This window comes from Schistocerca nitens, chromosome 1, assembly GCF_023898315.1.
Source record: "Schistocerca nitens isolate TAMUIC-IGC-003100 chromosome 1, iqSchNite1.1, whole genome shotgun sequence".
Taxonomy (NCBI): domain Eukaryota; kingdom Metazoa; phylum Arthropoda; class Insecta; order Orthoptera; family Acrididae; genus Schistocerca; species Schistocerca nitens.
The window spans coordinates 955,755,442-955,777,198 of record NC_064614.1 but is presented as its reverse complement, the minus strand read 5'-3'; the positions used below and the strand labels follow the sequence as shown (position 1 = coordinate 955,777,198).

General features: G+C 42.9%; 1 protein-coding gene across 2 annotated transcripts in view; it reads left to right on the top strand.

Moving 5' to 3' along the window:
• LOC126194729 (protein scarlet-like) overlaps positions 1-21,757 on the top strand; it is a 319,991-nt gene that overhangs the window by 161,761 nt on the left and 136,473 nt on the right. For both annotated transcript variants that reach the window (XM_049932994.1, XM_049932985.1), the window contains exon 2: positions 8,178-8,239. The gene's annotated coding sequence lies outside the window, so the exon portion shown is untranslated. The remainder of the gene's footprint in view (positions 1-8,177; positions 8,240-21,757) is intronic.

The following is a 21,757-nucleotide window of genomic DNA, read 5'->3' as shown; positions in this document are numbered from 1 at the left end:
CTCTTGTTCGCATTGACGACACTTTGAACAGTGGACGTTACATTTCAGATGTGTTAAGACCCGTGGCTCTACTCTTCATTCGATCCCTGTGAAACCCTACATTTCAGCAGGATAATGCACGACCGCATGTTGCAGGCCTTTCTGGATACAGAAAATGTTCGACTGCTGCCCTGGCCAGTACATTCTCCAGATCTCTCACCAATTGAAAACGTCTGGTCAATGGTGGCCGAGCAACTGGCTCGTCACAATACGCCAGTCACTACTCTTGATGAACTGTGGTATCGTGTTGAAGCTGCATGGGCAGCTGCACCTGTACACGCCATCCAAGCTCTGTTTGACTCAATTCACAGGCGAATCAAGGCCGTTAATAAGGCCAGAGGTGGTTGTTCTGGGTACTGATTTCTCAGGATCTGCCGGCCGGAGTGGCCGTGGGGTTCTAGGCGCTACAGTCTGGAACCGAGCGACCGCTGCGGTCGCAGGTTCGAATCCTGCCTCGGGCATGGATGTGTTTGATGTCCTTAGGTTAGTTAGGTTTAATTAGTTCTAAGTTCTAGGCGACTGATGTCCTCAGAAGTTAAGTCGCATAGTGCTCAGAGGCATTTTTTTTTTCAGGATCTATTCACCCAAATTACGTGAAAATGTAATCACATGTCAGTTCCAATATAATATATTTGTGCAATGAAACCCCATTTATCATCTGCATTTCTTCTTGGTGTAGCAATTTTAATGGCCAGTAGTGTATTAGCCCTACAGAAAAAAATGTACAGGACGTTTTTGTAGGAAATTTAATGAAGTTAATTTTTTTACTGGGATACGGCACCCATTCGGTGAAGGCCACGGTTTTAGAGTTATTCAAGAAAAGCGTGTTTGAAGGTCACTTTTGTACGTTTTTCTTGAATAATTCGAAAACCACTGCCTCCAGCCGAAACGTATCCCAGAACAACATTTAACTATATTAAATTTCCTACAAACAGATCCCGTTCATTTTTTCTGTAGGACTAACAGTTAGTGCATAGCGAGTGCGTGGTACTGAAAGGCGTTGCGGGTTGCATATAACCCATTGGTTGAGGCAGTTGAATCCTCCTGCATATAATCACGCACAAATTTAATCACGTAATGGTTTTGCCAAACTGTACGTGAGCAATAAATAATATTTATTTGTGGGCTTACACTCTTGGTGTTGCACTGTTAATGAGCAGCAGTGTAATATTCTATTTTTTAAATCATTTCTGCTACATTTTGTGTCAAAAGCAAACAATGTTTTGATGAAATGCCATGTATAGAGGATATCACTAATATTCAGCAGGTCAGTGGAGACAGTGGACGATGTATAGAAACCTGTGGCAGACCTGTTGTCCCCGGCCCCCTTCCGTCACAGTTTGTTTTACAGAATACTGATTATTATTATTTTCCAAAGTTCTTAAGTTCCTATCAGCAATTAGCGCATCACATGCATTCCCTACTTCTCATCAGTTCTTCCTTAACAGTAGAAAAATCGTTTTTTTTTTTTTTGTTGGGAAGATTTTCGAAGAAATTTTTCTCCCCACGGCGTTTCTCTGCTACTGCAAGTACTTACTGTACGTGGTGCAGCGGCTGCGACGCGCGGCAGCCACCGCCTCAGTTGGAGAGCCGGTCCCACCACTTGGGAAGGCGGACGACCTCCAAGCCAGGCAGTAGGCGCTAGTCGCCCGCCACCGGTGCCAGCCGTCTTACCTTTCTCCCGCTAACGTTTTTTGTATACTTATAGCCATGTACATAACTAATATAAGCGGCTGAAAGGTTTCGGGTTTGATACTAGCGACCGGCGGCTATACGTAGGAGTAGCTCCGTGGCTCATAGGGTCCTTATGTGTTTCGGTCTTTCTAGTGCTACATTTTGCATCGATGTAAAGTCCAACCGTTTATAACACTACTGTCCGCTACTGCTATACCATAACCCTACAGTTGGGGGCAGTTCGTACAATGAAATTATTTTTATTCAAGCAATTATAGTGTAAAGAAGCAGAGCAGTGTTACCCTCTGAGAGGAATTTCGTTATATTGACCGTGTTGTACTTAACGGAGGTGGCTTATCGGGAGTGAAAGTCAAAATTACATAAATATTTAAACAGTACCAAACAATAATTTACTTATCCACACTGTTCAAAGAGTAAAGAAAATGATCGCCAGCCTAATTAGGCAGGAGAATGATTAACATTCTTCTTTAAGAAGGCAGGAATGAGTAACTTTAACGGTCAAACACAACCTATATTTTGCCACACGCGAGTGCAATGAACTCTAATACCTGCATATGTTAACGTTAAGTTTGGAGTTGACAGCTAGAGCAGAACAAAGTATTTGCATAAATATAACAGATAACGATACACACTACTACCTTTAGGGCGTAGTCAAACTGAGTGGTTTCAATAATATTACTATTACAATGCACTTTAGAATCAAGAACTGGACATAGGTTTAATATGACTTTTCAAACACATTCCTATCTGACATGAAATACAGATATGGTGTACAGCAAAATTAGTTATTGTGCATAGATTAAGTCTCTCACTACTAAACACCTTTTTATTTAGAATGAAAATTAAATGGAATTCACTAACAGATTACTTCTCAATGTCTTTTGAATAAAGAAGTTACTGTTTTCATAGATAGTTGTCTTTCTATTAATTTTTATGTAGCATGAGCATAATAGACAAACTGTGCATCCTGTTACAGCATTAATATGCACTTTTAATACACAAGAGGAACCCAATATTGTACAGGATTTGACTTGAATAGCAAGAGTAATTTAAACTTTCTATAATTACGTAACTATGTGCCTTTGAACTAATTTCAGTGGAGGGGGGCCCTTAATCTTGACCACTGTAGCAGAGCAAACTAAACACACTTTCATTACATCAGTGAAACACTTAGCAAGCATGAACATATAACTCTCAACAGTTGCAGTTCTGAACTTTTACTGTAGCGAAACACAAATTTGAGATATTTGTAATATCCTTTCAACAAACAATATTAATTTTAGCACACTCTATTGCCATATTAATTTTAATATGCCTTCAATAAAGGACACTCGGGAAACACATTAGCGTGAAAGAGACCCTAAGAGGATATGTGACTGAGGATAAACCACGGTAGGTGCAAGAGTTCAGTCAAATTTTACCTTATATTTGGGTACACTGTAACATCCTATGAGCTGATCCTTCACTGTACATTACTATAGTGTTCCATTACAGTGATTGCGCAATGTGGTGGCGACTGAATGTTGATAGGTGGATTTGCAGTTAGAATTGCTGGACTCTGTCATTTCTTGGTGGCGATGATAGATACCAATTCCAGAATAGTTCCAGCTCTTTTCCATCAATCCGAGTTATTGGAAAGCGTCAGGAAAAGCCTCTCTCTCGGAACCAGCACAATACACAACTTTTACATGAGCAGTTGATAGTTTGGTGGCTCGTCCCCGACTGACTCTTGGTTCCACCTTTTCTACCTAGGCCAACCACAATTTGCCCGCACTACACAGTTCCGTTCCCGAGGGGAACCACAACATCTTTCACATACAAAATAACTAATAACCGCAAGTGAGGATCAGCAATTACATAATAACAAACAAACATATTAATTAAAACAGAACATTTGCACATATTGACATTTCTACAAAAAATTGTTTAAGCAAAATTGATCAACCTCAAAGATAATCGAAGAGATTATGTGAGGAAGACAAAACATCATTTGCTCATATTGTGCATATTACAGTATCGAATTAATCATTTGCTAATTACAGAAGTTCAACGATGGGATGTTGAACAAAATAAAAAAAAAATGAATCAACAAAAGGTATGTAGTGTCTAAGCTATGGTGTTACACGTTGCCAGCTGAAAGGGCCACGACAGTACCCGCCAGGAAGGAATTACTTCTATTTTGCAGGAGATAAAATTTTTCTCAACTTTCAAGAAACCTGCAGTTTTTATTGTCAGCTTCGATAAAGGGACATTTTTCTCCTTAAAAGAAATGAACACCAGTGTTTGAAAAAAGAAAAAAATGTTTTTACCGCAGTAGAAGTTTAGCTTGCAAGGTATTTGATTTGCAAATGAAGGTGAAAATGGATAACGAGACCAAGCCCGAAGAAAAAGTGTGCACAGAGCAGGGATGTACAGAAGGAAGGAGCGAGGAAACGTAGGCAATTGGGAGACTACGAATCTAAGCTCCGAGATTCGACCCGCAATCGGTCGTAGGACGTTGTCTGACACTCATCGCCTCATCTATTGACTGCGAGAATCCACCGACAGTTCACGTTCTTCCTCTTACAGGTTTGCATTTTTGCTTATGTCTCTGAGAGACTTGATTAGGGCTAACATTCTAGCAATAGTGAAAATGCAACACGAAGGAGGACATGTGGATGAAATAAACTGTACAAGATATGTCAAACAAATGACAATACACAAATTATAACAATTTCGGAACCGTAAGGATCTCTATAAAAACAAGCGTCTTCTGAAATCTGAAAATATAAACCTCGAGGCCCGATAATGGTTCATGGAAATCTACATTCCTTTCTTTTCCTGACATTTATCCCGTGACTTCAGGAAGTCGGCATCTCAGTTTTCGGATTTGGCAATGTTATTGGTAACAGGGTGCCTTGATGCCCTTCCTGCCGCCATCCCTCCTCCCCCCCTCCCTCCACCCGTGACGGAATAAACGCAACCCAACTGTCTACGTCTAGCGTTAACTTTTGTGAAAGTGTGTTGGCATTTTCTAAATGTGTGTGTACCGTGTTGCTGAGGCAGGGCGTGCACACCAGACCAGTATTTACCAAGTCGGATGTGGAAAACATTATAGCCTATGTCAGGTTCGACAAAGCAAAATTTGATCCCCAGGCTGATTGTAACGACTTATTGATGAAAACTTAAAAACTTCTCCTGTACCTCTTTGGAGCTTAATTCTACAAAAACGAGAAAAAGTTCTCAATCAAGTCGCTGTCTTGAAGTAGGTGAGAGCCGCTAAGTCGGATGTACTGTCAGCCATGGAAGACTGAATCATAATTACTAGAATCACATGGTGCGCTAACTGTCTCTCATTGCACGGACACTACGACCCGTCACCATACTCAAGTCCTACAGGTTCCGCTGTGGTGTAGGCCACAATGACTGCTGGCAGCTGCACGTAGCACCGGACGCGCAGCTCCGATGAGGATGGACTCTCTGGCGTCGGAAAGCAGGCCGCTGTGATTCTGACAGACGGACTGTTATTTCTTAATCTTTTAACATTGCTAAAGCCTTACACAGCAGCAAGAAACCTAATTTCAGCTGCCTGGATCTTACGAATGGTTCAAATGGCTCTAAGCACTATGAGATTTAACATCTGAGGTCATCAGTCCCATAGACTTAGAACTACTTAAACCTAACCAACCTAAGGACATCATACACATCCATGCCCGAGGCAGCATTCGAACCTGCGACCGTAGCAGCCGCGTTGTTCCTGACTTAAGCGCCTAGAACCGCTCGGTCATTGCGGCCGGCTCTGGATCTTACGTTCTTGTCGGTTGTAAATGATTTTAGAACTGAATTAAAACAGTGTTGAACACAATTAAAAAAAATTCATTGGCAGTGGTAAGCAGTTTCGGTCAAAATGTGATCATCCTCTGACCTATTACACCACGATGAGAGGCGTTGGCGGTGAACGGAGCAGATTGTGGATACATGACGCCAACTGCTCATTAGCTGATTTTAGCAGTTGTTGTTCGTGGATCCACGATACCCGCTCCTTTCACCACACCGCCTGTCATTATGGTGATCGTCGCATTTTGACCGAAACCGGTTATTGTTGCCAGCTTATTTTTTCCGTCAAGACTGTTTTTAATTCAACTTAAAAATATTTTATGGAGACCGCTAATATTGTCCACGAGAAATGTACTCAATAATTACTGTTTATTAATGACGCACGACTTACTTCCTTAGCGCAATGTTCGAGCTTGCTGTATTTTAAATTTCATTCTTGTTCCTTTTTTTGTCTTATTGTTCCACACATGTGTCCAGTTTTGCTCCTTTCTGATATACCTCTTTGTCATATTCGTACGTGATATTACATCGCACATAATTAAAATGACTCACCTCTTGTACTACTGTATTTTCCACCACTATTTTTGTTAAATGATAGTTAATTGAAACCCTCAGCTGCCGACAGGTGTTGTTGATATACCTCGATGGGGACAGCTGGAAATATGTGTCTCGACCGGGACTCGAACCCTGGATCTCCTGCTTACATGGCAGACGCTCTATCCATCTGAGCCACCGAGGACCCAGATGAAGAGCACGACTGCAGGGACTTATCCCTAGCACGCTTCCCGTGAGACCCACATTCCCAACTGTGCACAATCTACATACGTAACTGTACCTAATAGATATTTGCCCATCCACTCATTACTCGCGCACACTAAGGTGACGATTCCCGTATAAGTTCGGGCAACCCGTGCGCATTCAATTAATTATCATTTATTCTAGAGAAGCTGCACGGTCATCAATGGTGTCTGTTCTTTCGATAACAGTTACTATTTTCAGATATGCTATTTTTGTTTGTCGTCCATCTCGGCATAAGACGTGATTACTACTGTGATAACTGTCAAACACTTAAATCTAGTTTGAGGAAATTGCGCTGAACTGTCATATAATGCCTGATATGCGCCATCGGCAAATTATTCTTGTATTATGATAATCTTCGGTCCAAGGCTGAACGCGTCGCATGTGGAAAGTTGCGACAGCTCAGCAGGAGTTTCAAAGCGGGTCAGAGTCCATATGTCACCGCCACGAGACATGTTAAAGAGTATTACAGATCCTGTGTCCTTCATTCAGGCAACTATTACGATTATCGTTCTAACAGGCAGTCATCTGAGTTCGCACAGAGCCACAGAAAACCGAACTGCGGTTCCGTATGACCAAAATGATTCGATGTTTCATGAATTAGAAAGAGCGAGGTGAGGTGATAACGACAAAGGACTAGTATTCATAAGGAAAATAGCTCAAATCCCCGTCCAGTTCACGAGACTTCGGTTTATTCTTCTTTCAGACGATTTTTCAATGCCAAGTTTAATATTCTTTATGACAGCTGTTTTGGGTTTATTGCAATTTTCAAGTAACATCTAGTTTGATTTGACATCCAAATTGCATTTATAATAACTATCGTGTTTAATTCGGAATTATTACATGACATGTAGTAGTGATAAAACGTGTGTACTACATTTTGACACTTATTTTATAATTCGTTGGCTATTAAGTACTATTTGACATTCATAATAAAAGATCTATCAAATAAGTGTCAATATGTATTCCATACGTTTACAATCACTACATGCCATGTAATAACTACGACTTAGATAGTGACAGTTTACTGTAGATGCAATATGGACGTCAAATCAATCTAGACGTTACTTGAGAATGGCAATAAAGCCGAAACAGCTGTTGTAAAGAATATTAAACTTACTGCAGCCTGTTTGGATCTTCCCTTTCAAAATGTCGTGTTACGGCGTATACTATGCTGCGGACTCTACTGAACGAAAAAAGTTTCCTTCTTTGCCCATATGATCGTGTATTCCGTCTCTAATACTCTTATTCTCGACTCGATTGTCTAATATACTTCCCGTGTTGATAGCTTACGGAGTCACTACAGTATATCCTATTACACCCAATTAAATAACGTATCTATAATTATTTATGTACCCTGTATGTTTTTAAACCTTTTCATTTCTTTTCACCAACGTGGAATATGTACTGCGTATCAAATGTCTTCCCTCAAAATGAAGCAGGCTCCAATTTGGAGCTTTTGAGCTGGAGTGTTTGCAGATGCAATAACTGAGCTGTAGCACTCTCATTTGCAACGGACTGAAATACTAAAATATATTTTGTGAATAATTACATTTACAGTTTTTACCATCACTGACTACAACGATTATCCCGCAGCCGGCCGCGGTGGTCTAGCGGTTCTAGGCGCTCAGTCCGGAACCGCGCGACTGCTACGATCGCAGGTTCGAATCCTGCCTCGGGCATGGATGTGTGTGATGTCCTTAGGTTAGTTAGGTTTAAGTAGTTCTAAGTTCTAGGGGACTGATGACCACAGATATTAAGTCCCATAGTGCTCAGAGCCATTTTTTTTATTATCTCGCATGGCAACATAAAGTTTTTCATTGTTGCAGGTGGAAACAATACGTAAAGGAACTGCCGCCACAGGTGTCCACGTGAAAATTTACGTCAGAGTGTAAGTAACGCATGACTGGTTTCTTCTAAAAGTAAGGTAGTTTGCAATATAGCTCCTCTGTCTCGTGTTCAGCGAATGAATACTGTCCTCCTTCTAAAAGAGATTCGTGTGGTCAACCACAAATCTCATAATTCAGTGGCTTTACTTCAAAGTCAGGATATGAATTTCTGTCTTGTTAAATAATCAACTTGAGCTTCGTCGATTAACGTCACGCATGTTCCTGAAGGCTAGTTTTTGTTTTAAACAAATTTCTCCTGCACGGAATGACTTCTTGCAAAATATTATCACATATGACGTGTTTGTGACGTCTGAGAAGTTAGCTGGCAGAGCTTCTTATCGTTTGATAGAAGACGTTTGTTGACCAGACATGGCATACAGCCCACCACGAGTGGCATACAATGTCCATGTCTATATTTTCAATCATCATAAAGATTTTAAACTTGAAAGACAAGTCATTTGATGCAGACGTGGACAGTATACACTATGAGAGCAAAACTATCCGTACAACCCAAAAAACATACGTTTTTCATATTAGATGCATTGTGCTGCCCATTACAGGGATGTTATTGTCGTGTAACCACTCCACCATAGGCCGTGCATTATGAACAGGTGCTCGATCTTGTTGAAACATGCAATCGCCATCCCCGAATTGCTCTTCAAAAGTAAACACTGTGAGAGCAAAAGTATCCGGACCCCCAAAAACATACGTTTTCATTGTAGGTGCATTGTGCTGCCCCTACGCCAGGTAATCCATATCAGCGATCTCAGTGGTCATTAGCCATCGTGAGAGAGCAGAATGAGGCACTCCGCGGAACTCACGGACTTCGAACGTGGTCAGGTGATTGGGTGTCACTTATGTTGCACGTCTGTATGCGAGATTTCCACACGCCTAAACATCCATAGGTCCACTGTTTCCGATGTGATAGTGAAGTGGAAACGTGAAGCGACACGTACAGCACAAAAGCGTACAGGCCACCTCGTCTGTTGACAATTGAAGAGTGTCGTAATGTGTAATAGGCAGACATCTATCAACGCCAACACACAGGAATTCCAACTGCATCACGATCCACTGCAAGTACTATGACGGGTGGGAGGTGAGAAAACTTTGATTTCATGGTCGAGCGGCTGCTCGTAAGCCACACATCACGCCGATAAATGTTAAACGCCGCCTCGCTTGGTGTACGGAGCATAAACACCGAGCGATTGAACAGTGGAAAAACGTTGTGTGGAGTGGAGAATCACGATACACAATGTGGCGATCCGATGGCAGGGTGTGGGTATGGCGAATGAATGATGGACGTCATCTGTCAGCGAGTGTATTGACAACAGTAAAACCCGGTCGAACAGAAGTATCCGGAGATACAGTGGCAGAGAATATGGAGAGCTGTCCATTTTCCCTCTCTCCCTATGGCGGCCGTAGACTTCCGGAATAAGAAGTCAACCCTCATTCTGCCAACGAACTTGTCAAAGAGAGCGGAGGAGCGGACAGAGCTTCAGGGCGCCATCTTGTCCTTGGGGTGGGAAACTGCCCCTAAAGGATCAAATGGCTCTGAGCACTATGGGACTCAACTGCTGAGGTCATTAGACCCCTAGAACTTAGAACTAGTTAAACCTAACTAACCTAAGGACATCACAAACATCCATGCCCGAGGCAGGATTCGAACCTGCGACCGTAGCGGTCTTGCGGTTCCAGACTGCAGCGCCTTTAACCGCACGGCCACTTCGGCCGGCCCCTAAAGGATCAGCAATGATCAGCGACATGAGGATGCAGAAGGCAGTGGAAACCACTGCATTAAAGACACGTAACGTGTATCCACAGGACATGTGGCCTGTAATTGAAGAAGTGTCATGATGATCTCTCCATTGGCAAAAGATTCCGGAATAGTCCCCCATTCGGATCTCTGGGAGGGGACTGCCAAGGGGGAGGTTACCATGAGAAAAAGATTGAATAATCAACGACAGGATAACGTTCTAAGAATCGGGGCGTGAAATGTCAGAAGCTTGAACGTGGTAGGGAAACTAGAAAATCTGAAAAGTGACATGCAAAGGCTCAATCTAGATATAGTAGGGGTCAGTGAAGTGAAGTGGAAAGAAGACAAGGATTTCTGGTCAGATGAGTATAGGTTAATATCAACAGCAGCAGAAAATGGTATAACGGGAGTAGGATTCGTTAGGAATAGGAAGGTGGGGTACAGAATGTGTTACTGTGAACCCTTCAGTGTTAGGGTTGTTCCTATCACAAACGACAGCAAACCAATACTGACAACGATAGTTCAGGTATACATGCCGACGTCGCAAGCTGAAGATGAAGAGATAGAGAAAGTGTATGAGGGTATTTAAAGCGTAATACAGTATCTAAGGGGATATGAAAATCTAATAGTTGTGGGAGACTGGAGTGCAATGGTAGGGGAAAGAGTAGAAGAAAAGGTTACAGGACAAAATGGGCCTGGGACAAAGAGAGAGACTAATTGAGTTCTGTTACAAGTTTCAGCTAGTAATACCGAATACTCTGTTCAGGAATCACAAGAGTAGGAGGTATACTCGGAAGAGGCCGGGTGATACGGGAAGATTTCAGTTAGATTACATCATGGTCAGGCAGAGATTCCGAAATCAGGTACTGGATTGTAAGGCGTACCCAGGAGCAGATATAGCCTCACGTCACAATATAGTAGTGGTGAAGAGTAGACTGAAGTTTAAGACATTAGTCAGGAAGAATCAGTACGCAAAGAAATGGGATACGGTAGTTCTAAGGAATGACGAGATATGGTTGAAGTTTTCTAAAGCTATTGATACAGCAATAAGGAATAGTTAAGTAGACAGCACAGTTGAAGAAAAAAGGACATCTGTACATCTGTAAAAAGGGCCATCACAGAAGTTGGGAAGGAAACATACGTACAAAGAAGGTAACTGCGAAGAAACCATGGGTAACATAAGAAATACTTCAATTGATCGATGAAAGGATAAAGTAAAAAAATGTTCCGGGAAACTCAGGAATACAGAAATACAAATCGCTGAGGAATGAAATAAATAGGAAGTGCAGGGGTGCTAAGAAGAAATGGCTACAGGAAAAATGTGAAGACATCGAAAAAGAAATGATTGTCGGAAGGACAGACTTAGCAAACAGGAAAGTCAAAACAACCTTCCGTGACATTAAAAGCAAGAGTGGTAATATTAAGAGTTCAACTGGAATTCCACTGTTAAATGCAAAGGAGAGAGCGGATAGGTGGAAAGAATACATTGGAAGCCTGTATGAGGGAGGAGGTCTCTCTGATGTAATAGAAGAAGAAACAGGAGTCGATTTATAAGAGATAGGTGATCCACTATTAGAATCAGAATTTAAAAGAGCTTTGGAGAACTTACGATCAAAAAAGGCAGAAGGGATAGATAATATTCCATCAGAATTTCTAAAATCATTGGGGGAAGTGACAACAAAACGACTATTCACGTTGGTGTGTAGAATGTATGAGTCTGGCGACATACCATTTGACGTTCGGAAAAGCATCATCCACACAATTCCGAAGACGGCCGGAGCTGGCAAGTGCGAGAATTATCGCAGATCAAAAGCTCATGCACCCAAGTTGCTGACAAAAATAATATAAAGAAGAATGGAAAAGAAAATTGAGGATGTGTTAGATCACGATCAGTTTGGCTTTAGGAGAGTTAAAGGCACGAGAGAGGCAATTCTGACGTTGCGATTTTAATGGAAGCAAGACTAAAGAAAAATCAAGACACGTTCATAGGATTTGTCGAACTGGAAGCGTTCGACAATGTAAAATGGTGCAAGAACGAAATTCTGAGAAAAATAGGGGTGAGCTAGAGGGAGAGACCAATAATACACAATATGTACACGAGCCAAGAGGAAATAATAAGAGTGGACGACCACGAACGAAGTTTTCGTATTAAAAAGGTGCAGACAAGGATGTAGCCTTTCGCCCCTACTGTTCAATCTGTACTTCGAGGAAGCAATGATGGAAATAAAAGAAAGGTTCAGGGGTGGAATTAATATTCTACGTGAAAGGATATCAATGATACGATTCGCTGATGACATTTCTGTCCTGAGTGAAAGTAAAGAAGAATTACATGCTCTGTTAAACGGAATGAACACTCTAATGAGTACGAAGTAGGGATTGAGAGTAAAGCGATGAAAGACGAAGGTAATGAGAGGTAGTAGAAATAAAAACAGCGAGAAACTTAACATCAGGATCGATGTTCACGAAGTATATGAAGTTAAGAAAGTCTGCTATCTAGGCAGTAAAATAACCAATGACGGATGGAGCAAGGAGGACATCAAAAGCAGACTAGCAATGGCAAAAAGGGCATTCCTAGCCAAGAGAAGTCCACTGGTATCAGACACAGGCCTTACTTTGGGGAAGAAATCTCTGAGAATATAAGTTTGGAGCACAGCATTGTATGGTAGTGAAACATGGGCTATGAGGAGAGTCGAAGCATTTGAGATGTGGTGCTACAGACGAATGTTGAAAACTGGGTGGACTGATAAGATAAGGAATGAGGAGGTTCTGCGCAGAATCAGAGAAGAAAGGAATATGTGGAAAACACTGAGAAAGAGAAGGGGCAGGATGATAGGACATCTGTTAAGACAGGAGGGAATGACTTCCACGATACTACAGGGAGCTGTAGAGGGCAAAAACTGTAGAGATTGCAGTACATCCAGCAAATAATTGAGAACGTAGGTTGCAAGTGCTACTCTGAGATGAAGAGGTTAGCACAGGAGAAGAATTCGTAGCGGGCCGCATCAAACCAGTCAGAAGACTGATGACCAAAAGAAAAAAGTACACTACTGGCCATTACAATTGCTACACCTAGAAGAAATGCAGATGATAAACGGGTTTTCATTGGACAAATATATTATACTATAACTGACATGTGATTACATTTTCACACAATTTGGGTGCATAGATCCTGAGAAATCAGTACCCAGAACAACCACCTCTGGCCGTAATAACGGCCATGATACACCCGGGCATTGAGTCAAACAGAGCTTGGATGGCGTGTACAGGTACAGCTGCCCATGCAGCTTCAACACGATACCACAGTTCATCAAGAGTAGTGACTGGCGTATTGTGACGAGCCAGTTGCTCGGCCACCATTGACTAGACGTTTTCAGTTGGTGAGAGATCTGGAGAATGTGCTGGCCAGGGCAGCAGTCGAATATTTTCCGTATCCAGAAAGGCCCGTACAGCACCTGCAACATGCGGTCGTGCATTATCCTGCTGAAATGTAGGGTTTCGCAGGAATCGAATGAAGGGTAGAGCCACGGGCCGTAACACATCTGAAATGTAACGTCGACTGTTCAAAGTGCCGTCAATGCGAACAAGAGGTGACCGAGACGTGTAACCAATGGGACCCCATACTATCACGCCGGGTGATACGCCAGTATGGCGATGAAGAATACACGCTTCCAATGTGCGTTCTCCGCGATGTCGCCAAACGCGGATGCGAGCATCATGATGCTGTAAATAGAACCTGCATTCATCCGAAAAAATGAAGGTTTGCCATTCCGACACCCAGGTTCGTCGTTGAGTACACCATCGCAGGCGCTCCTGTCTGTACAGCGTCAACCGCAGCCATGGTCTCCGAGCTGACAGTCCATGCTGCTGCAAACGTCGTCGAACTGTTCGTGCAGATGATTGTTGTCTTGCAAACGTCCCCATCTGTTGACTCAGGGATCGAGACGTGGCTGCACGACCGTTACAGCCATGCGGATAAGATGCCTGTCCTCTCGACTGCTGGTGATACGAGGCCGTTGGGATCCAGCACGGCGTTCCGTATTACCCTCCTGAACCCACCGATTCCATATTCTGCTAACAGTCATTGGATCTCGACCAACGCGAGCATCAATGTCGCGATGGGATAAACCACAATCGCGATAGGCTAAAATGCGACGTTTATCAAAGTCGGAAACGTGATGGTACGCATTTCTGCTCGTTACACGAGGCATCACAACGACGTTTCACCAAGCAACGCCGGTCAACTGCTGTTTGTGTATGAGAAATCGGTTTGATACTTTCCTCATGTCAGCACGTTGTAGGTATCGCCACCGGCGTCAACCTTGTGCGAATGCTCTGAAAAGCTGATCATTTGCATACCACAGCATCTTCTTCCTGTCGGTTAAATTTCGCGTCTGTAGGACGTCATCTTCGTGGTGTAGCAATTTTAATGGCCATTAGTGTATGTAAAAAGAAACAAACCATAGCTCTCCCTCGACACTGGGCGTTGCATGAATGTCGTTATGAGCACTGTTTTTTGGGGGGTTACCTCAGACACACAGTGCAAAAACGAAATTGCAAATATCTACTGAAATGCCAGAGAAAATGCGCTTGACGCCTTTTAGGAGAGACGCCCTGTAGAGAGGCTAGGAACCGGTTTTCCACAGTTGCTTCGTTCTTGTGGTTGATTGGTTCTCTCTGAAACAGTAACACGTCTTAGCGTGTGGAGTGTGTCTTCCTCTCTGAAAAAGGTATAAGAAAAGCGACTGAATGTGGCAGACCTGTCTGCCAAAGACCTGTTTAAGGCGGCCGTCAGCGAGGCCGCTCAGCCATCTTTTTAATCTCCAAGATACTCACAGTTATCTTTCTTTTTTGAAAAATGTTGTAGTTATTCAGGAAGGTTATTTTGCGAAACTGTTTCCTTGAAATCCCAGATATGATTGTAACCGTAACTTGTCGAAACTGCGTTTGGCATCCGCTATAAATTGATATGGTGTATCCCACCGATACCTGCTAACCCCACTTGCTGATGTTTTAGACTGTCTGGCGCACACTGAAGTAGCCGAAATAAATTACAGTCAATTTTACGCCGCTGTTTCCCATGAGAAGGTAATCGAGATTCTTCCGATAATTATGATTAATATTGATAGATCGTTGGTTTTAAAGTACTAAACTTCGTGGACATCTGCCCCTTCGAATCCTTTCAGGTTTTCAATCACCAGTGCCTACTTTTGCGTCGTTATAAATTACGGCTAGTGGTAAGAATCAGGGTACACTAAATAGTGCTTAGCTGTCGTCTTGTTTAACTTTGGAGGATTTTTACACTGTTTCTACAAGGGGTTGAAGAGGCAAGTCAGTACATGCATACACTAGTGAACTACTGATAATTATTTAGGTCGAACATAGCTCGAGATAAGCGAAAATGGGATACGTGAACAAGTATGTTCCACACGTCTTTTGCTGCAGTGTTAGTATTCTGTTCTTCGATCCGTGTACAACTAGCTAGTCCTCCGCGTCTTATTATACTCGTATGTCTCGCCAAATATGATTTTCCTTTCTCACCTACATATCTCTTTTTAGAATTCAGCTTGTACTCCGTCTCTAATGACCTCGTTGTCGACGGGACGTTAAATACTAATTCCACCTCCTATAGCATTCACGCCTCATGAGAACATTTGCTGCCCGGAATAGGGAAAGAAAAACTACAGTTAACTCACTAAGCCAAGAGGACATTATAATAAGACTGTTACATCCAACTAGAAGAGTAAGCCCGCGTACGCGAGCTTACAGAGACAACAGTGTCGACGAAAGGAGTGTGATGGTAACTGCGTAGAGAAAATATTCATGGCTCAGCAACTGTTGGTAGAATTCTTGTACATCAAGTGAATGCATGGAAGACGCTTCGTAGAATAAGGCCATACTCCCAATTAACGTCCAATGTAAACGTGTAATGTCGACCAAAGAGTCTACTTTTGCGTCTTGCTTATCCCATATGAAGAATATAGGCAAAGTGTACAACGCACATAAATTTGTTCTGGTCTCATCTAGGTTGTCCGCATCTGTATCTCAGTGGTCAGCGAATCTGGCTGCAATGCGGAGGACCCGGGTTCGATTTCCAGTGCTGCCAGGGACTTTTCCTCGGTGGTAGGACTTTAACGGGATGCACTCAGTCTCGTGATGCCAACCGAGGAGATACTTGAGAGAGGAGTAGCAGCTCCAACGTCAAAAAAGCCGAAAACGACCGGGAGAGCGGTGTGCTCACCCCAAGCTCCACCGCACCACATTTGAATGACGCCATTCGCAGAGGATGACACGGCGGTCGGTCGAGCTCGATTGGACCGTGTGAGCCAGAACGCGAAGCTTTGCTTTTTCCACATCTAGATCAATGATGCGTGAGACTGTTCAAGATAGCGAGCCCCACAAATCTGAATAGTGTAAGATTCGAGCAGATGGCCAAGCGAATATCTACAAATGAGGCCACTTGGCAACTGGAGCCCTTCGCACAAGTCACCCCGAAAAGATTTTGCTGCTAGTCAGGTATCAGATTCTCGTAAATTATACAATAACAACTGGGCAGATGCCATCTATGCCACCCTGTTCTATTCCACAATTTACTTGGACCATTCCAGAGCTAGTTGACCAACCGAAGTTCGACTGGAGTTACTGAGGAATGACTTTTAATTTTCCCTACTCGATTGTTTGTACAGATCCTCTCTTCATACTCCTCCATTGTGTGTAGCTCGCTAGGTCTTGATGCTGTGGAACTAATATATTAATATATCCTGTATAAAGGTTATGTTCGAGAACTTGGCTCCTGCTTTCTCAGGAATGTAACTGTAATATATATATATATATATATATATATATATATATATATATATATATATATATATATATATATATATAAAGCCAGTTCTTGTGATGTGATCTGGTTCGAGTCCCTTACCGACAGGAAGTCTTAGCTCCTCACGTACAAACCATACTGTATGCAGTACCTCCACGGATAGAAGTAGTACGTCACGATGTATGATTATTCCTTATGAGCCGGAATATTTAGTTATTTATTTATTTACCTTTCCTCTGCTGCAGCCGGCCTGGCGGCGGACAAATCGCCACTCTTCAGCAAAAGCAGAATATAATTTTACGACTTAAGTATAAAATATTTTAGAGGTAAAACAGGTGATGATGATTGAATGTACTTTCATCTTGTTATGAGCATGATAGGAGGTCTTCTGGTAACTACGGATAGGGATTCCGTTGTGGAATAATATTTCGCGGATATTGTATGGAAAGGGATGTGTTATGTATACGTGGAAAGAAACTGATCAGTGGGGTGTGGATGTTAGCAGATGAGTGAGATGGCAGCTTCACAAGGAAAGGATGGACTGGAACTTTCATTTACCGAGTGAAGTGGCGCCGTGGTTAGCACACTCCACACAAGTTCAGGAGAACGATGGTACAAATCTTCCACTCACCCTGATTTAAATTTTCCTGATTTTCCTAAATCGCTCAAGGTAAATACCGGGATGATTTCTTTGGACAGGGCACGTCCGCTTCCCATGTCCATCCTTTCCTAATGCGACCTAGTGCTCCCTCTCTAACAACCTCGTTATTGACTGAACGCTAAACTTTAATTTACCTGTCTACCTACTACCTTGGAACCTTCATTTGGTACGGAAAGATATTGGTAGGGTAAGTTACTGTTGTAAGGAAGGGTACATCAAAGGAATGAATTCATGATCTGGTAGGGAGACGCAATTCTATTGGGAAAGAATATGGAGAATATAGAGATGAAGGGAACATGGGATGTGCTAATAGAGGCGGGGCTGCGGTTCTCAGAGATGAGGGAAGCTGTAGTTTGCTGGAAATAAGGTTGCGGAAGGTGTAGGAGAGACGTCGATGTTTTATGTATTTGGGAGGGAATGTAAAGTAAGTAAACTGGTGCAGGATACGAATGGGAGAAAGCTGTCGGGCACAAAAAGCGAGGCGGACATCACGGTGTTCCAGGACTACAAGGAAGGGATAAAACTTTGAGGAAACAGGGGTTCATGGTACACTGACACTGGTAAGGACGGGGTGAATCATGGTTTTATAAGTACTGACGAAGGTTATGGGGTTTAATTCCTATTTTCGACCGGTTAGAGGTTATAGTCTGCTGAGGGCTTTGTTTTGGATGATTAGTGGGTGAGGTTTACAGGATAGTTTCTGGTCCAGTGCTAGTCCAATGTATTTCAGTGTTTTTCTTTGGTAGACTAAACAGTTGTGGATTTTCAGAGAATGACAAAATTCGAGCGTACGGAATATCAGACCAGCTGTGTAACGGGACTGAAGAATTTGTCACAAACAGAATTCATCATTTCATTCACAACCGAGAAAAGCTTCAGAAGTAACAATAGCTTCAGGCGTACCGCAAGAGTGTGTTATAGTACCATCCCTTCTCGCGGTACGTATAAATGACCTAGTAGATAACATCGAAAGTTAAATGAGGCTTTTCACGGATCTACGTCTACACACACATTGCAAGCCATCGTGAGGTACATGGCGGCAGCTACCTTATACCACTACTGATTTCCTTCCCTGACCTACTTTCAAAGGAGCGACGGGAAAACGATTGTCTATATGCCTCCATAAGAGCGCTAATTTCCCTTATATTGTCTTCGCGGTCCCTACGCGAAATGTAAGTTGGAGGCAGTCGAATCGTTCTGCAATCAGCTGCAAATGCCGGTTCTCTAAATTTTCTTAATAGCGGTTCGCGAAGAGAATGTCCACTTCGCTCCAGGGACTGCTGTCTGAGTTCACGAAGTAATAAAGTTGATCGAACACATCGGTAACAAATCTAGCAGCACGCCTCTGAATTTGTTTCAATGTCTTCCTTTAATCCGACTCGGATGCGTTTCCATACACTCGAGCAGTACTCAAGAATGGGGCGTACTAGTGATCTGCACGCGGTCTCCTTTAATGTGAGCTACGTTTTCCTAAAATTCTCCCAATAAACCAAAGTCGGCTGTTCGCCTTTCCTATCATTGTCGTTATCTGCTCGTTACATATCATATTCCTTTGCAGCGTTACGCCTACATTATTAATCGATTTAACTGTGTCTAGCAGTAGACCACATATACTTTATTCAGATTGTTTTTCCTGCTAATCTGTATGAACTTACATTTGCTACATTCAGAGCTAGCTGCCACTCATCACACCACATAGAACGTCTATCTAAGTCTTCCTCTACCCTTCCTGTATCGGCGGAAGCAGTTACATCCTTAAAATATCTTGGAGTATGCATACAGAACGATTTTAGAGGAGCGAGAACATAAAACTAATCGCAGGCAGATGGCAAACACGGATTCATTGGAAGAATCCACAGGAAATGCAGTCCGCTCAAAAAGGAAGTAGCTTACAAAACTCTCGGGCGACCAATAACTGAATATTGTTCGTCAATCTGGAATCCGCACCAGATAGAATTGATAGAGGAAATGGAGAGGAACCGAAGAAGAGCAGCGCATTACAGGTTCATTTAGTAAGCGCGAAAGCGTGACGGACATGCTGAGGTAACTCTAGTGGCAGACGAGACAAGAGAGGCGTTCTGAACCACGATGTAATTTATCGTTGAAGTTCCGAGTGCGTAACTTTTTAGAACAATCAACCAATATTTTGCTTCATCCTACGTACATCTCGCGATAAGTCCATGAAAGTAGGACTGACGGTGTTACACAAAGTACCCTCCACTACACACCGTAAGGTGGCTTGCGGAGTATAAACGCCCTCTGGGCGTGAACGCTCAGGTGATTTTTCCTACAACTATTGGTCAGCTTTTGAAGGCTTGATGGACAGATACCACTGACTGTACCAGAAGGTGAAGTTGTGGAGTTGGACTTGAATTGGTCGTTGAGATCAGTGAATGGTGAGTGAATTGAAAGGATGACAATGTCGTTAGGAGGTACACAGGTGGTGGTGGTTTTGTATGTTGGCTCTGGGCCATGTTGTACTAAAGAACACCACCACAGTGCACCGTAACTTGTTGCTGATTGAGACACATTGTCTTCTCCAGTTCTTTCGACTGCCTCGTACTGTGGTGCCACCTGCATTCGGTGTTAGAGTCACGCTTACCTCCCGTCATGTGACGTCTAACTAAATAGTCCAGAGTAGAAGGAAAGAGATGCTTTTGAATTGTGGTGCTGCAGAGTGACGGAGGAGGTTAGTTGAGCAGATCGATTAACCTATGAAGTATTACTGAATCGAATCGGAGACAGAAACATTCATGGCATAACTTGATTAAATTAAATAACAGCTTGACAGGACACACGGAGCGTTGATAGGACGGATCCTGGAGTACACAGGATGGAAGATACGGTAGTGGGTGTTGTTCATTGTTACGTATGATGGACAGTTAGATAGAATGCAGTTAGATGGGTTTAATTAATAGCAAGCGCGTACCAGTGGCGATTGTAGAGGGGACCCGAATGCCAGATACGGGAGCAGGCTTTTTCGATACACGAGAGCTGATCAACAAAGACTGAGATTGATTCCTTTTCACAGACGTTCATTATTCCATTTCTATGTTTCCATGATTTTTTTCAGAATACTCCGCTCCTACTTGAATGCAATTTTTGTAGCGTCTCTGCGGTTCTTGAACAGATGGTTCAGGCTATTTTTTGTCAGGTCCTTGAGAATCGCCTCACTTTTCTTGAGCACTGCTTCTGAGTTCTCAAATCGAATGCCCCGAAGCTTTAAAAGAAATGGTTCAAATGGCTCTCAGGACTATGGGATTTAACATCTGAGGTCATCAGTGCCCTAGACTTATAACTATTTAAACCTAAGTAACCTAAGGGCATCACACACATCCATGCCCGAGGCAGGATTCGAACCTGCGACCGTAGCAGCAACGCGGTTCCGGACTGAAGCGCCTAGAACCGCTCGGCCACAGAGACGGTCCCCGAAGCTTTACCTTAAGTAATGGGAATAAAAGAAATTCACAAGGTGAAAGATCGGGACTATAAGGCGTATGCGGTTCGCAAGTAATGTTCAAATGGGCCAGAAACTTCATGACTTGATATGCGACGTATGTGTCATGATGAAGTCGCCGTCCAGTCGTTTCCTTCCAATGTACTTCCTCAGTTTACCAAATACTAACGTGTGGTATGCTGCTGTAACGGAAGTGTGCGGGAGAATTGCGTTCTGGTAAATAATTCCATGACAGTCAGAAAATGTGATCACCATCAGTTTACCTGCAGATGGAACGCTTTTCCCTTTTTTGTGTCGGAGGACCTGGTGATTTCCACTCTGTGCTGGCTCATTTTTCTGTTCAGGATCGTAATGATGCAGCCGTGACTCGTCACCGGTGATAACAGATTCCAGAAACGCATCCCCTATATCAGTATAGAGACGCAGCACCTCACAGCTTGTCTTTACACACACGGCCTTTTGTTTGGGAGTCAACAGACCTGTCACCCAACAGACACGATCACGGGTTATACGTAGATGATCGAGGATAATGATGAAGACGCTGCTATATGAAATTATCAGCGCTTTACTGAGGATACATGATGTTATCCGCCGATCCTCACGGACAATCGAAGCAGCTGTGTTGATGTTTACTTCAGCCACAGCAGAAGCAGGAGCACCAGGCCCACCTTGCTGAGCACATACAAGTCGCCCTTCTTTGGAGTTCTTGAACCACCTAAACATGTTAAACGAGGTAATCTATCTTCACCACACACTCGCTGCAAACTCTTCGTAAGTTTGAGTTAAGTGAATACAAAATTTTATTGCGCCGTACTTGTCCCTCGCGTCA